At 48.1% G+C, this 14,501-nt stretch overlaps 1 protein-coding gene across 8 annotated transcripts in view; it reads left to right on the top strand.

The window, feature by feature from the left end:
* Positions 1-14,501, top strand: part of frmd4a (FERM domain containing 4A) — a 734,343-nt gene that overhangs the window by 711,147 nt on the left and 8,695 nt on the right. The window lies entirely within an intron of this gene.

Here is a 14,501-nt window from a genome sequence, read left to right as displayed (position 1 = left end):
TGCTGTTAATCTGATTGTTCAAAATATTACATTCCGCTGCCCTTGTGCACAAGTGGCACAAAATGAAATTGAGAAGAAAGGACAATGAAACATTGGCGGCCCAAGAATTATTGCTTCTCTGTTGGCCAAGAGATGGGGCAGGATTTTCCGCCCGCCCCCCCCCCCCCCCTCACGGTGGCCCACCATTGGGAGTGAGATCTTCTGAGTCAACAACATATCCTGTTCTACGCTCCGCCGGAAGGTTCCGGCAGATATATATGTGCTATATGTGTGTGTGAATGTGTGACATTCAGCTGGCAGATATTATTGTACAAACACAGATTAAATGTGTGTCAAACTTGGTTCAGTTTGTAGCTGTCTGGCCTCTGAGCCAAAAGCTTCTGTGTTCCAAGTCCCGATCCAGGACTTGAGCAGAAAAACCCCAGGCTGACACGACAATGAAGGCGCGTTGTGCTGTTGGAGATGCCAGTCGTTTGGGTGAGATGTTAGACAGAGGGGTCTGCTGACGTGCTCTCTCTCAGGTGATGTAAGCGATCCCATGGCACTGTTCCGAAAGGCAGGCGCGTTCTCCCCAGTGTCCTGGCAAATATTTATCCCCCACTCAACATCATACAAACAGATTATCTGGTCATTATCAATATTACTGTTGGCAGGAACTCGTTTTGTTTCCCCCATTACAACTCTGATTACATTTCAATCACTTCAAAATGCATTGAGGCATTCTGAGATTATTAAAGGAGCTATTTAAATGCAACTCTTTACATTTTAAGAAATGTTTTGGTGCCTCCAGTAGAGAAATGGTAAAGGTGTTGGTTACCAATGCTTGAGGAGTTAGTATGGAAATATTTTGCAGTGTAACTTCCAGCTCTTCATGTCAAAAGTGTGTGTTTGTTCCAGCGTCAGATAGGTTACAGTTTGTTTGCAGTTTTATTGGATATTGTGGCCAGTGACCGCTGGAGAAAATGAGGTGCCCCGCACCAATGTATAATGCATGATGAGGCATAACTCATTAATCGAGGTTTATTGAAAGATGCAGTGTGAGACACTCACCAGTGGGGACAGGAAGATTGGTGTGTGCAAGAGGAGACGTCCTGTCACACTTGGGTGAACTGCTCTATTTGCGTTCGTGTTGTACAGAGATTCTGAGGAGGGTTTCCACTTACTGCACATTTCATTTGGTTAGTTTGTTGTGTTTTAAGTCAAGCCATGTGGCCATCGCCAATCAAAGTGTAAAATAGCAAATATATTGCTGAAAAAAGAGACGTGCTGTCAAAGCTTTGTCTCTCGCACTCATCAGGGCAGATCTGCAAGAATACCAATTGTAATGGGAACAACAATTTATATTGAATGAGAAGAGGGTGCTGATTGGTTGGCAAGTGGACTTTGAATGGTAGAGATGTTGCCATGTCGAGTGTACCAGTGAACAGTTAACTGCCGGCCTTTGTTCAAATTCAAACTGGGCAGGTCGACTCTGATTGGTCATGGTATTGCCCTGGGGAATGAACCAGGGGTATGGCTGTCCCCCAAGCTTTTCTTTAGTTGAAAAATGCGAACATGTTCCTTCTGTCTGCAAAGGACAGGGCCCTGTGTGTGAATATATGAGGCTTCGAGCAACTGTAAGTGTGCCATACTGTGAGTCCAACTGGTAATTTTAAATTGGTTTTCAGTGTAATTCTTAACACATTCAGGATTGTTTAGCAAGCGCTGTTCAATCGCGGCATCATATCTAATGTTAGACACTTTGTTTTGAATGTTGTTAGCATATGGGCTGGTTGGGTATGATCTGTACTTTGCTGTGAGCAGGACGTGCTGTTTGATACAGTCCAACAGAAGTGGTCGAGGTTGCAGGTTGGAGCTCAGGATGCAGACTATTACAACTTGAGCACTTTTTTTGAGGTTAAATTTTCCCCCTTAAAGTGTGTTTACCTTGTGCATAGCCTTCATTTTACTTGTAAGCGAGGAACTCTCAACCACACACCACGACAAATTCCACCTAGAATCCACCGGGATTCCTATCTCCAAGCCACTGGGATTGTCACGAATATATCCCAAGGATTTCCACCTACGGACCATCTGGAATTTCACCAGTAAACCATCAGGTATTTTAATTGTAAAACAAGAGGATCGTCTCCTCCTTCATCCGAATGGAACGTCTTTTACACACAGGACAAAGGATTAAAAGTTGGTTCACATACTTGAGATGTTGATATCACACAGGAAACATCCCTAATTCTAAGTAAACAGGAAGCAGTTTGCTTCTTTTGTAAACCGCCCTGTAAATAGGAAAGTGTGCTCAGCAAGACTGGTCTTTTTTTAAGCTTTACGACATTACTGCGTTGCTGTTGTATAAATTGTTCAACCTAAATTCTGCCCCATCATAAATCCCATTTCCTAACCAATCCTGGTTGTTCCCTCTCTATTCCAGTGCCCCATTGCTTGCATCAGAAATCCTTTCCACAAATGATTAAGTTGGCCTTAATCCACAAACGCACTCGTAATGTTCCCGCTAATTTTCCTTGGTTGTGTGTAGCCTGTTTGGTACCTGGACCGGTCATTCTAGATTATTGCAGAGCAGCACACATGCACAGCTTAGAGGGAATGTAGCTAATCGTGGGCCTACATCCGTTGGAGGTTGGAAGAATGAACTGGGGGTGCTGGAGCATCTCAGGAGGCCGGTGAATTGGGCTTCCTGCTTCGATAATCTGGATTTGAATTTTGTTTATTGTCACATATCTACCGAGGTACAGTGAAAAGTATTTTTCTGCGAGCGGCTCAACAGATCATTAAGTACATGGAAAGAAAAGGAAATAAAAGAAAATACATGATAGGGCAACACAGGGTACACAATGTAAATACACTAGCATCGGATGAAGCATACAGGGGTGTAGTGTTAATGAGGTCCGTCCATAAGAGGGTCGTTTAGGAGTCTGGTAACAGTGGGGAAGAAACTGTTTATGAATCTGTTCGTGCGTGTTCTCAGACTTTTGTATCTCCTGCCCGATGGAAGAAGTTGGAAGAGTGAGTAAGCCGGGTGGGAGGGGTCTTTGATTATGCTGCCCGCTTTCCCCAGGCAGCGGGAGGTGTAGATGGAGCCAATGGATGGGAGGCGGGTTCGTGTGATGGACTGGGCTGTGTTCACGACTCTTTGATTTGATTTTATTATTGTCACATGTATTAGTATACAGTGAAAAGTATTGTTTCTTGCATGCTGTACAAACAATGCATACCGTACATAGGGAAGGAAGGAGAGACTGCAGAATATAATGTTACAGTTATAGCAAGTTGTAGAGAAAAGATCAACTCAATACGAGGTAGGTCCATTCAAAAGTCTGATGGCAGCAGGGAAGAAGCTGTTCTGGAGTCGGTTGGTACGTGACCTCAAACTTTGGTATCTTTTTCCTGATGGAAGAAGGTGGAAGAGGGTCTGTACGGAGTGCGTGGGGTCCTTAATTATGCTGGCTGCCTTTCCGAGGCAGCGGGAATTATAGATAGAGTCAATGGATGGGAGGCTGGTTTGCCTGATGGACTGGGCTACATTCACAACCTTTTGTAGTTTCCTGAGGTCTTGGGCAGAGCAGGCTCCATACCAAGCTGTGATACAACCAGAAAGAATGCTTTCTATGGTGCATCTGTAGATGTTGGTGAGGGTCGTAGCTGACATGCCAAATTTCCTTAGTCTTCTGAGAAAGTAGAGTCGTTGGTGGGCTTTCTTAACTATAGTGTCGGCCTGGGGGGGCCAGGCAGACTGTTGGTGATCTGGAGACCTAAAATTTTGAAGCTCTCGACCCTTTCTTGATGTAGACAGGGGCATGTTCTCCACTACGCTTCCTGAAATCGATGACAATCTCCTTTGTTTTGTTGACATTGAGGGAGAGATTATTGTCGTCGCACCAGTTCACCAGATTCTCTATCTCATTCCTGTACTCTGTCTCATCATTGTTTGAAATCCGACCCACTACTGTGGTGTCATCGGCAAATTTGAAAATCGCGTTGGAGGGGAATTTGGCCACAGTTATAGGTGTATAAGGAGTATAGTAGGGGGCTGAGGACACAGCCTTGTGGGGCACTGGTGTTGAGGATGATCGTGGAGGAGGTGTTGTTGCCTATCTTTACTGATTGTGGCCTGTGGGTTAGAAGGTTCAGGATCCAGTCACAGAGGGAGGAGCCAAGGCCAAGGCCACGGAGTTTGGAGATGAGTTTCGTGTTGAAGGCTGAGCTGTAGTCGATAAATAGGAGCCTGACATAGGTGTCTTTGTCATTGGACTCTCTGAAGTTTCTTGCAGTCTTGGACCAAGCAGTTGCCATACCTGACTATGATGCAGCCAGATAGGATGCTTTCTATGGTGCATCTGTAAAAGTTGGTAAGCGTTAATGTGGAAATGTTAATTACATTCAGACGAATGTAAATGGCCATTAACATCTCCGGAGCAAGTGGGAGACTCAACGGCGTCAATCCCGTTTCTGGCCTCACGTTCAGTTCAACCAGCCATTGTGATTCCTGTCTCTGGCTAGCCACCCTGGAGAACAACTGCCCACCCCCACCCCGGTCCCAATTTCCCTTTTTTTAAAATTTGTTCGTGGGACGTGGGCGTCGCTGGCTGTGCCAGCATTTATTGCCCATCCCTAATTGCCCTTGAAGGGTCAGTTAAGAGTCGACCGCGTTGCTGTGGGTCTGGAGTCACATGTAGGCCAGACCGGGTAAGGACGGCAGATTTCCTTCCCTAATGGATATTAGTGAACCCGATGGGTTTTTACAACAATCAGCAATGGTTTCATGGTCATCATTAGACTTTTAATCCAGATATTTATTGAATTCAAATTTCACCATCTGCAGTGATGGGATTTGAACCTGGGTCCCCAAAGCATTACCCTGGGTCTCTAGTTTACTAGTCGAACGACAATACCACTACACCACCACCTCCATGTCGGCTCTGCCTGATTCCCTGGAATTTTTCCAAGTGGTCTGCTATAACATCTTTAATAACGGCTTCTAACATTTCCCCACAACACTTGTTAGACTAACTGGTCTGTAGTTTCCTGCTTTCCGTGTCCCCCCTTTTTTGAATAAAGGAGTTACATTTACTATCTTCCAATCTAATTGAACCTTCCCGCAACCTTCCCCATGCACCATAGAAAGCATCCCATCTGGAATTTTGGAAGATCAAAACCAGTGCATCAGCCAGCCATTTGTTTGAAGACCTGAGGGTGAATTCCATCTGGACCTGCGGATTTGTCAGCCCACAGACCCAGGGCAAGGTTCTGTACCCTCCCCGCAGTGTGTTTCTCAGTGGCGGGAGGTGTCCCGCTGTTAGCTGGGGCGGATCTTCTGGTACGGCCACTGTCAATGGGGTTTCCCACTGAATCCACCCTCTCCCCCACCAGGAAACCTGAGACAGGGGTGCGGCGTTGATGGCCGGAAGGTCTCGCCCCCAATAGTTTGCTCAGTGCCACTTCATTGGTGATTGTAATGTTCCAGAGTTCCTCCCTCCCCTTCCTCTTTTGCCCTCTATAGTGAAGATCGGGGCCCACCGACCGGCGGGCTGGCCTCTCCAGCCCCGGCCCCATTTTATTACGCAGCTGGCCCCTGAACCCCCACGCCATGTTGGGTTGGGGCCGGCGGGTTGAGGAAGTTGCCCGTGCATGCGCGGGTTGGCGTGGCGCCCATTTGGCACCAGGAAGGGAGGCTGGAGCGGCGTGAACCGCTCCAGCGCCATGCTGGCCCCCTGTGGGGGCCGGAATCGATAGTCCCCGTGCCTGTTTCGCGCCGTCTTTTAGGAATCATAGGGGGAAACCAGATCATCCGGAGGAAACCCACCAGACACGGGGAGAACGTGCAGCCTCCGCACAGACAGTGACCCAAAGCCGAGAATCGAACCCGGGACCCTGGCGCTGTGTAGCAACAGTGCTAACCATTGTGCTACTGTGCTACCCAGTATCAGACCAACACTCCCTTTGTTAACTCTTTTATCTAAATATCTATCGAAACGTTTACTGTCCCTCTTTATATTACCAGCTAGCTTTCTCTCATATTCTGGTTTTTACCTCCTGATCAATCTTTGTCATTCTTTTTTTAAATAAATTTAGAGTATCCAATTAATTTTTTCCAATTAAGGGGCAATTTTGTGTGGCCAATCCTCCTACCCTGGGCATCTTTGGGTTGTGGGGGTGAGACCCACGCAGACACAGGGAGAATGTGCAAACTCCACACGGACAGTGACCCAGAGCCGGGATTGAACCCGGGTCCTTGTCACCGTGAGGCAGCAGTGGTAACCACTGCGTTGTCGTGCCTCCCGAATCTTTGTCATTCTTTAATGTTCTTTATACTCTTTCTATTCTACTGATTGCCGCTTGTCTTTGTGCAAATAACTGCTTTTTCTTTAAGTTTAACCCTGTCTTTAACTTTTTTAGTTAAATACGGATGACGGGCACCACCTTTGGTATATTTGTTTCTTTATCAAATGTGTATATTCTGAAAAGCCCCTTTAAATGATCGATCTATCCCTTTACCACATTTGCTAGTTCCATTCAGCTAGCTCCACTTTCATGTCCTCATAATGGCCCATATTTAAGTTTGAAATTCTAATCTTGGGCGCAATCTTCTCTCCCTCAAATAGAATTTTAAATTCAATCACTCCCTCAAACACAATCATATTATGATCACTGTTACCTCGAGGTGCCTTCACTATGAGGTCATTAATTAATCCTATCTCATTGCACAATAAACAGGTCTAATATAAGTCTGTCCTCTAATTGGCTCCTGACCGTGCTGTTCTAAGAAACTATTCCAATAATATTCCGTGAACTCCTCACCTGCACTACTGTTGTCAATCTGATTTTTCAGTCTGTGTATAGGTTAAAATCCTCCATGGTTAGCACTGTACCTTTCTGATAAGCTCCCATTACCTCTTCTAAACTGTGATGTATTGTGTAGTTACAATTAAGTGAGCCGTTGCCCATATGTCCCCCTCCCACTGCAGGTTCCTCTCCAGCCCTGAACAGATGTCCCGAATCCTGGCACCGGGCAGTCAACACAGGCATCTGGACTCGTGACAGAGATCGGTATCAATCCCCCTAACTGCACTATCATCCCCCCACTACCGCTACATTCATTGTGCTTGAATAGCTTCCTGTACCATGGTGCCATGGTCAATCCACCCTGCAGACCCCACTCTCACCCAAACAGAGCTGTTGGACAATTGCAGAGGCTGACACTCCTGCCCACTGGGTCCCCTTACCTGTCTCAGCTGCAGTCACTCCCTCTTGTCCCTGGCCACTATCGAAACCAGAAGAACCTCTCCTAAAGGTCCTGGATCAAAGCATCCTGATAACTCCCGCCCTCTCTGATGCGTCGCAGTGTCGGCGGCTCAGCCTCCATCTCATCGACCCTGAGCCGAAGCTCCTCAAGTCACAGATCCTTACTGCAGACCCACGTTCCTCGGATAACACCAGTTCCACATGCCACAGTCTTGACCCATCATCTGTCCTTCCAAAGCTTTAATTAATTACTTCATTATTTTATTAAATCATTTATTTTCTTTTAGATATTTGTTATTATCACAAATTCCAGTACCAGTTTTAACCTTAGGAAAATAGATTGTGACCACTTCTGAGCTATTTCCCAGCAACACACTTCTTCTCCTGTAGCAGAGCAGAAACCAATTCCTACAGAGTGATTACAGTAGAGAAGGTAGAGGGATAAACGGATAAACACCACGCCCCCCCCCCCCCCCCCCCCCCCCCCCCCCTAACCTCCTCAGCTCACCAGAATTCCACATTCTGTTTGAACAAAGAAATGTACAGCACAGGAACAGGCCCTTCGGCCCTCCAAGCTCGTGCCGACCATGCTGCCTGTCTAAACTAAAATCCTCTACACTTCCGTGGTCCGTATCCCTCTATTCCCATCCTATTCATGTATTTGTCAAGATGCCCCTTAAACGTCACTATCGTCCCTGCTTCCACCACCTCCTCCGGCAGCGAGTTCCAGGCACCCACTACCCTCTGTGTCAAAAACATACCTCGTACATCTCCTCTAAACCTTGCCCCTCGCACCTTAAACCTATGCCCCCTAGTAATTGATCCCTCTACCCAGGGAAAAAGTCTCTGACTATCCACTCTGTCTATGCCCCTCATAATTCGATTTCACACTCACCAGTCAACTGTGAGACCCAGAGGAGATAATGTAAAGTCCGGTTGAATTTGCACACTGCTTCTCTTGGGAAAGTGTTTCACTAGGGGGATGGGGAGGCAGTTCAAGGAGGGAACTAAAGACATTTCAGAAGGCTTTTGAAGGAATGGAAATAGAGAATTAAAAGCAAATAGAAAGGAAATAAGAGAATAAAAAGCAAACTGACAATTCCCCAGCTTCGCTTGCGAAACCCAAATGACCGACGGTATTGAAACCCAGCGTGATTCTGAAACAAAAGTCCAGTTCGAAAAATATAACTTCTCTTTACTTCGCTGTTAAGAAAATATCATTTGATCCACTAAACCCATTTCCTCCACAGCCATATCCTGCAGTCTCTCCGAGACGCTATTCAACAGATTTAATTTCCTGAAGGGAAGTGATTTACAATAGGCAAAACTTCCTCATAAGATAAAAAAAACCTTTGGTGACATTCCTTTCTGACCCCCTCCAAAGATAATCCAGCACGCCAGCCGTCTCTCACTCCAGTAATGTAAATTAGACAGTTACATTCCACAGGTGACACTTCTGATTTAAAACTATGTGAATTATTTGTTGTTAATATAGCTGATCCTCATTTCCCCCAAGCATTCTATGTGGTAGGCCATAGTGTGGGTTGTATCAACAGCAGCTGAGGTTTGAAAGTATCGCTAGTGGAATGAAACATCCACGGGAGTGTTAGAAGACAAACTAATAAGGAGATATTTGGGCAGATGACCAGAAGCTTGGTCAAGGAGCTCGGTTTTAAGAAGCGGCTTGCAGGAGGAGGATGACGATAGAGAGGTCGCGGGGATTAGTGAAGGAATTCCAGAGCTTCTAGCCTTCGTAACGTAAAGTGTGCCCGCCACGAGTGTAGTGGTTAAAATTGGGGCCTGTTGGGCAGCACGGTGGCCTAGTGGTTAGCACAACTGCCTCACGGCGCTGAGGTCCCAGGTTCGATCCCGGCTCTGGGTCACTGTCCGTGTGGAGTTTGCACATCCTCCCCGTGTCTGCGTGGGTTTCGCCCCCACAACCCAAAAATGTGCAGAGTAGGTGGATTGGCCACGCTAAATTGCCCCTTAATTGGAAAAAATAATTGGGTAATCTAAATTTATTTTTAAAAATAAAAAAATTGGGGCCTGTTAAAAGACCACACTCAGATGAGTGCAGCTACCTCTGAGGGATTGTTGGATTTGAAAACGTGGACCAGGAATTTTAAATCAAGGCATCGCTTAACAGAGAGATAATTGGGTACTCTAAATTTTTTTTAGAAAAGAAGTCAGATCCAATGGCACAAATCAAGGGCTGGATTTTACAGGCTACTGTATCCTTGCCATCCGCCCCCCCCCCCCCCCCCCCCCCCCCCCACTTCCACCCTGCCGCCCCGACTGAAAAGTAAGTTGCCAGCTCGCCCACCTAAACCTGGCTGCCCCTCGGTGATACTCTGCTGAGAGCAGTCCCACTTGTTTTAGAGAGAGACCTCCACCCCCATATGGGAGAGATTCCCGCACTAGAGACCTGTTGGCCTCTCTGATTCGTCAGCAGCTCTGTTGACTCAACACTGCCAGAGTCAAGCAGTGGCCGGTGCTAGAATTACAGGCAGTCTGTTTCAAAGCTGAACTCAAATGTTTCTCCCATTGCTACTATGGCTTCATCTTTCTTGTTGATTCTTGGATTTATAAATCTGGTAATTACACAAGGGCTTCTCTCGTTCTCTCACTGTAACTCCCAGTAACCAGTCAGTGGCTGAATGAAACAGTTCAAGGAATTTTCCCTGCATTGATTGCTTCAACGGAATGCTCGCACTACACAAGTGCCAGGCAATGACCATCTCCATTAAGAGAGGATCTAACCATCGCCCATTGACATTCAACGGCATTACCATCGCTAAATCCCACACTATCAACATCCTGGGGGTTAGCATTGATCAGAAACTGAACTGGCCACATTAATAATATGGCTACAAGGGCAGGTCAGAGGCTAGGGATTCTGTGTAAGGAACTCACCTTTTGATCCCCAAATCCTGTCCACGATGTACAAGGCATGAGACTGAAGTGTGATGGAATACTGTCCACTTGCCTGGATGAGAGCAGCTCCAACAACACTCAAAAAGCTCGAAAGCATCCAGGACAAAGCAGATTAATGGATACCTCATCCACCACCTGGAACATTCATGGCCTCCACCCCCGATGCACTGTGGCATCCTTGTGTACCATCTACAAGATGCATTCAGCAACTCACACTGTTATAACCCTCACGAAGACCACGAGGAATCGCTGATTGATCTCCCCGTGGGCTTCATAGAATATGAGTTCCCGTGTTGAGGGGGCGGAGGCTCGCCCAATACGGGCTCGCCAGCGAGGCCTTAAATATTGACCCCCAGACCGGCAGTTCCCAATAGTCCCGGGCTGGAACATTTGTTCTATATCTCACACTGCACCTTTATTTATGTTGGAGAATAAACCTGCTTTACCCTTTAGAACGGGATTCCCCAACACCCCAGCCACCTGTTCCTCGGTGGTGGGATTTCTCCAGCCCCCTCCGCTGTCATGGGAATTCCCAATGAAGCCGCCCCACGCTGCCGAGAATCCCGTGGGGAGCGCTGCCGGAATGACCAGAGAATCCCGTTGCCAGTGAGCGGCCACAGAATCCCGGCCCTAGACAGCACCTCCTGGAATTATTAAAAGCTCCTTCCAAACTTGGAACCGCTACCGTATAGAAGGACAGGGCAGCAGACACACGGGGGGAACATCATGACCTGCAAGCTCCCCTCCAAGTCACTCGCCATCCTGACTTGGAAATATAGCGGCGTACCTTCACTGTCGCTGGGTCAAAGCCCTGGAACTCCCTCCCTAACAGCACGGTGGGTGTACCTACACCACATGGACCGCAGCGGTTCAAGAAGGCGGCTCACCATCACCTTCTGAAGGGGCAATTAGGGATGGGCAATAAATGCTAACCAGCGACGCCCACATCACATGACCTTGCTGCAGCTTCTTTGTTACAGAACCTCTCATCCTTGCCCTTGTTACCTCGAGACTGGTCTGTTCCAATTCTGTCCTGGCTGACCATCCCCCTTCCATAAACTTCAGCCCATCTGAAACGCTGCTGGCCACAACCTCATTTGCACCAGGCCCATTGACCTTTCACCCCTGTGCTTGCTGACATTACAGTGGCAGACAACACATCGATTTTAAAATTCCCACCCCTGTTTTCAAATCCCTCCCATGGTCCCACCCCTTCCCTATCACCTTAATCGCATCCAGCCCACAATTTCCAAGATATCTTCACTCTGGCTTCTCGAGCATCCTCGATTTTAATCTCTCCACTCGTGCTGGCCATGCCTTCAGCTGCCAGGGCTCTGGAATCCCCACCCGAAACCTCTCTGCCTCCCTACCTCTCTTCCCTCCACGGAGCCGTGAACCTATCTCTTCAGCCCATGCTCATATCTCCCTATGTGGCCCAGTGTCAAAATGTTTTTTTATTGAAAACGCTCCTGTGCAGCAACTTGCTGTGTTAAATGGTTAAATGCAAGTTGAGTTGTTGCTGTCGTTCACATGCACCAAATCTGGGACTTTATTCAATGAAGGCCTCGACCCTGGTATCGGAGCTTCATAGACTGTAACATGGTCTGCAGCCTCTCATCACAGCTTTTGTTTAAAAAATGAACCTTTGTACTTGTCTAAAGATTGAACAGTTCAATGATGTAATGGATCCTAGGCATAGATTGCTGATGAGGAGTGTACCGACTGGAACATCCATTTGCTGCCCATATATTTTTGACTGTTCCCAAGTCAAGCAGCACCCTAACCCAAATTCCCGGTTGCGGTGCTCTGATTGGATGAGATCCACTGCCAGCCGACAAAATAATAATAATGTTTTTATTGTCACATGTATGAAGTTACTTTCCGGCACCTGTTTGGGTAAGCCGGTACGGGAATTGAACCCGCGCTGCCGGTCTTGTTCTGCACTGCAAACCAGCTGTCTAGCCCACTGAGCTAAACCTGCCCATAGCCCTTCCATACAAAATGCTAATTTATTATAATGTACAGCCTGAATGTTACCACTTTAATATAAAGTAAGATGCAATGAATCGTGTAAAATAGTATATTTCAGAATTGCTGACAAAAGAGGTGTGTTGTTGAAGCTTTGTGTCTTGCACACATCAGGACAGATGCAGGAATACCCGGCGCGATTCTCCGCTCCCCACGCAGCATGGGAGAATCGCGGGAGGGCCCCCCAACAAAATGTGCGCGCCCCGCGATTCTCCCCCTCCCCCCCCACGGCTCGGAAGAATCGCCGCTCGCCGTTTTTCACGGCAAACAGCGATTCTCCAACCCGGATAGGCCGAGCGGCCTGCCATTCGCGGCCGGTGGCAAACACACCTGGTCGCTGCCGTCGTGAAACGGGAGTGAGAAGCCCATTTGGGGCTTGTAGGTGGCCTAGAAAGGAAAGAGCACCACGACTGTGCTCGGGAGGGGACAGGTCGGTGCCCACCGATCGTCGGGCCGGCGTCCAAATCGGACGCGCTATTTCCCCTCGGCCGCCCCGCAAGATCAAGCCACCACGTCTTGCGGGGCGGCTGAGGGGAAAGATGGCCACCGCGCATGCACGGGTTCGTGCCGTCAGCGTCATGACGTCAGCCGCGCATGCGCGGGTTGGAGCCGGCCAACCTGCGCATGCGCGGCTGACGTCATTAGGCGTGCCGGCTGCGTCATTCTCGGCGCGACGCCCCCGCGGCCGAAAGTTATGGAGCGCCGCTCCTAGCCCCACCGGCAGGGAAGAAAAGGGGGCGAGGAGCGGCCTCCGAGGCCGTCGTGAAACTCGGCCGAGTTCATGACGGCCCTCCAGATTTTTCCTGGGAGCAGAGAATTCCGCCCACCGAATTTCAAAGGGGGCAGCAATTTATGCTTGCGACTTGCTTCTTTTCTTCCTCCTCCTCTTCTGTCACCTTCCTCCTCTGATGGCCTTGCTGGAAACGTGAGCATGAGCCGAGTACGGATGCTCCAGGACCGCAGGAGAGGGGTGGAAATGTCAGGCTATTCACTGCTATACAGGAATGCCGTAAGCACTGCAGAGGTGTGCACCACACTGACCTGCCATCTGCACCGTCTCCCTACCTAGTGTCTCCCTTACAATTATATTGTTGCTCCTCATCAGGAGACATGGATCGACCTCCCAAATCCAGTGCATTTCCATTGTGTAGGAGTTTGTCCTGCAGTAATATTCAGCAAGTTAGGAGAAAGCATAATATGTGTGAGGGCTAGCATCTGATTCATGTCTCCCAAATGGCCTTATACAGCCAACTTAGTCGGTCAGCTGTATTCTCCCTATTAAAGGGCAGGAAGAGGTTTTAATTATTTTCCCAAGTCATTGCTATTATAAGTTATGACATTTCTTGTGAAATACAGTATTGATGCCCCCCCTCCCCCATCATAACCATCGCAAAGTGTGACAAATTACTTTTGCAACTATTAATTCTGAAAATGCCCAAAGAGTTGGCGGCCAGTGTGGTACCTTGCCTACCCTTGTCACATCATTGAACTTCCTCATGGAATTTAGAGTGCAGAAGGCCATTCGGCCCATCGGGTCTGCACCGGCCCTTGGAAAGAGCACCCCACTCAAGCACACACCTACTCCGCCCCATCCCCTTAACCCAGTAACCCCAATTAACCTTTTTGGACACTAAGGGCAATTTAGCATGGCCAATCCACCCAACCCGCACATCTTTGGACTGTGGGAGGAAACCCACGCAGACACAGGGAGGATGTGCAAACTCCTTACAGACAATGGCCCAAGCCGGGAATTGAACCTGGGACCCTGGATATGTGAAGAAACTGTGCTAACCACTATGCTACTGTGCTGCCCAAATTAGGGTATCCCTCCAGTAATCTGCAGTGCTGGGATTGGGAGAGGTGGTACTCAACGTCATTTGAGATTTTCTCTCCCCCTCACTGTCTCCATCTCCCTCATTCTCGTGCACATACCCTCTCTCTTTGCCCTTTGTCGCATTTCCTTGAGAGCCGGCTGAAGGTTTGGCCCATTGAAATTGCATACCCTTCTGTTCTGCTCCTGTCGGTGCCCAATTCCATTCTTTAGTGCCCACAGAATCTTACATGAGCCATATATTCCATATTTTGGATAGCTGCCTGACGGTTAGCACTGTTGCTTCACAGCGCCAGGGACCCAGGTTCTATTCCCGGCTTGGGTCACTGTCTGTGTGGAGTCTGCACGTTCTCCCCGTGTCTGTGTGGGTTTCCTCCGGGTGCTCCGGTTTCCTCCCACAGTCCAAAGATGTGCAGGTTAGGTGAATTGGACATTCCGAATTCTCCCTCTGTGT

The sequence above is a fragment of the Scyliorhinus canicula genome, chromosome 11 (genome assembly GCF_902713615.1).
Source record: "Scyliorhinus canicula chromosome 11, sScyCan1.1, whole genome shotgun sequence".
Classification (NCBI taxonomy): domain Eukaryota; kingdom Metazoa; phylum Chordata; class Chondrichthyes; order Carcharhiniformes; family Scyliorhinidae; genus Scyliorhinus; species Scyliorhinus canicula.
This window is presented reverse-complemented; position numbering and strand designations above follow the sequence as displayed.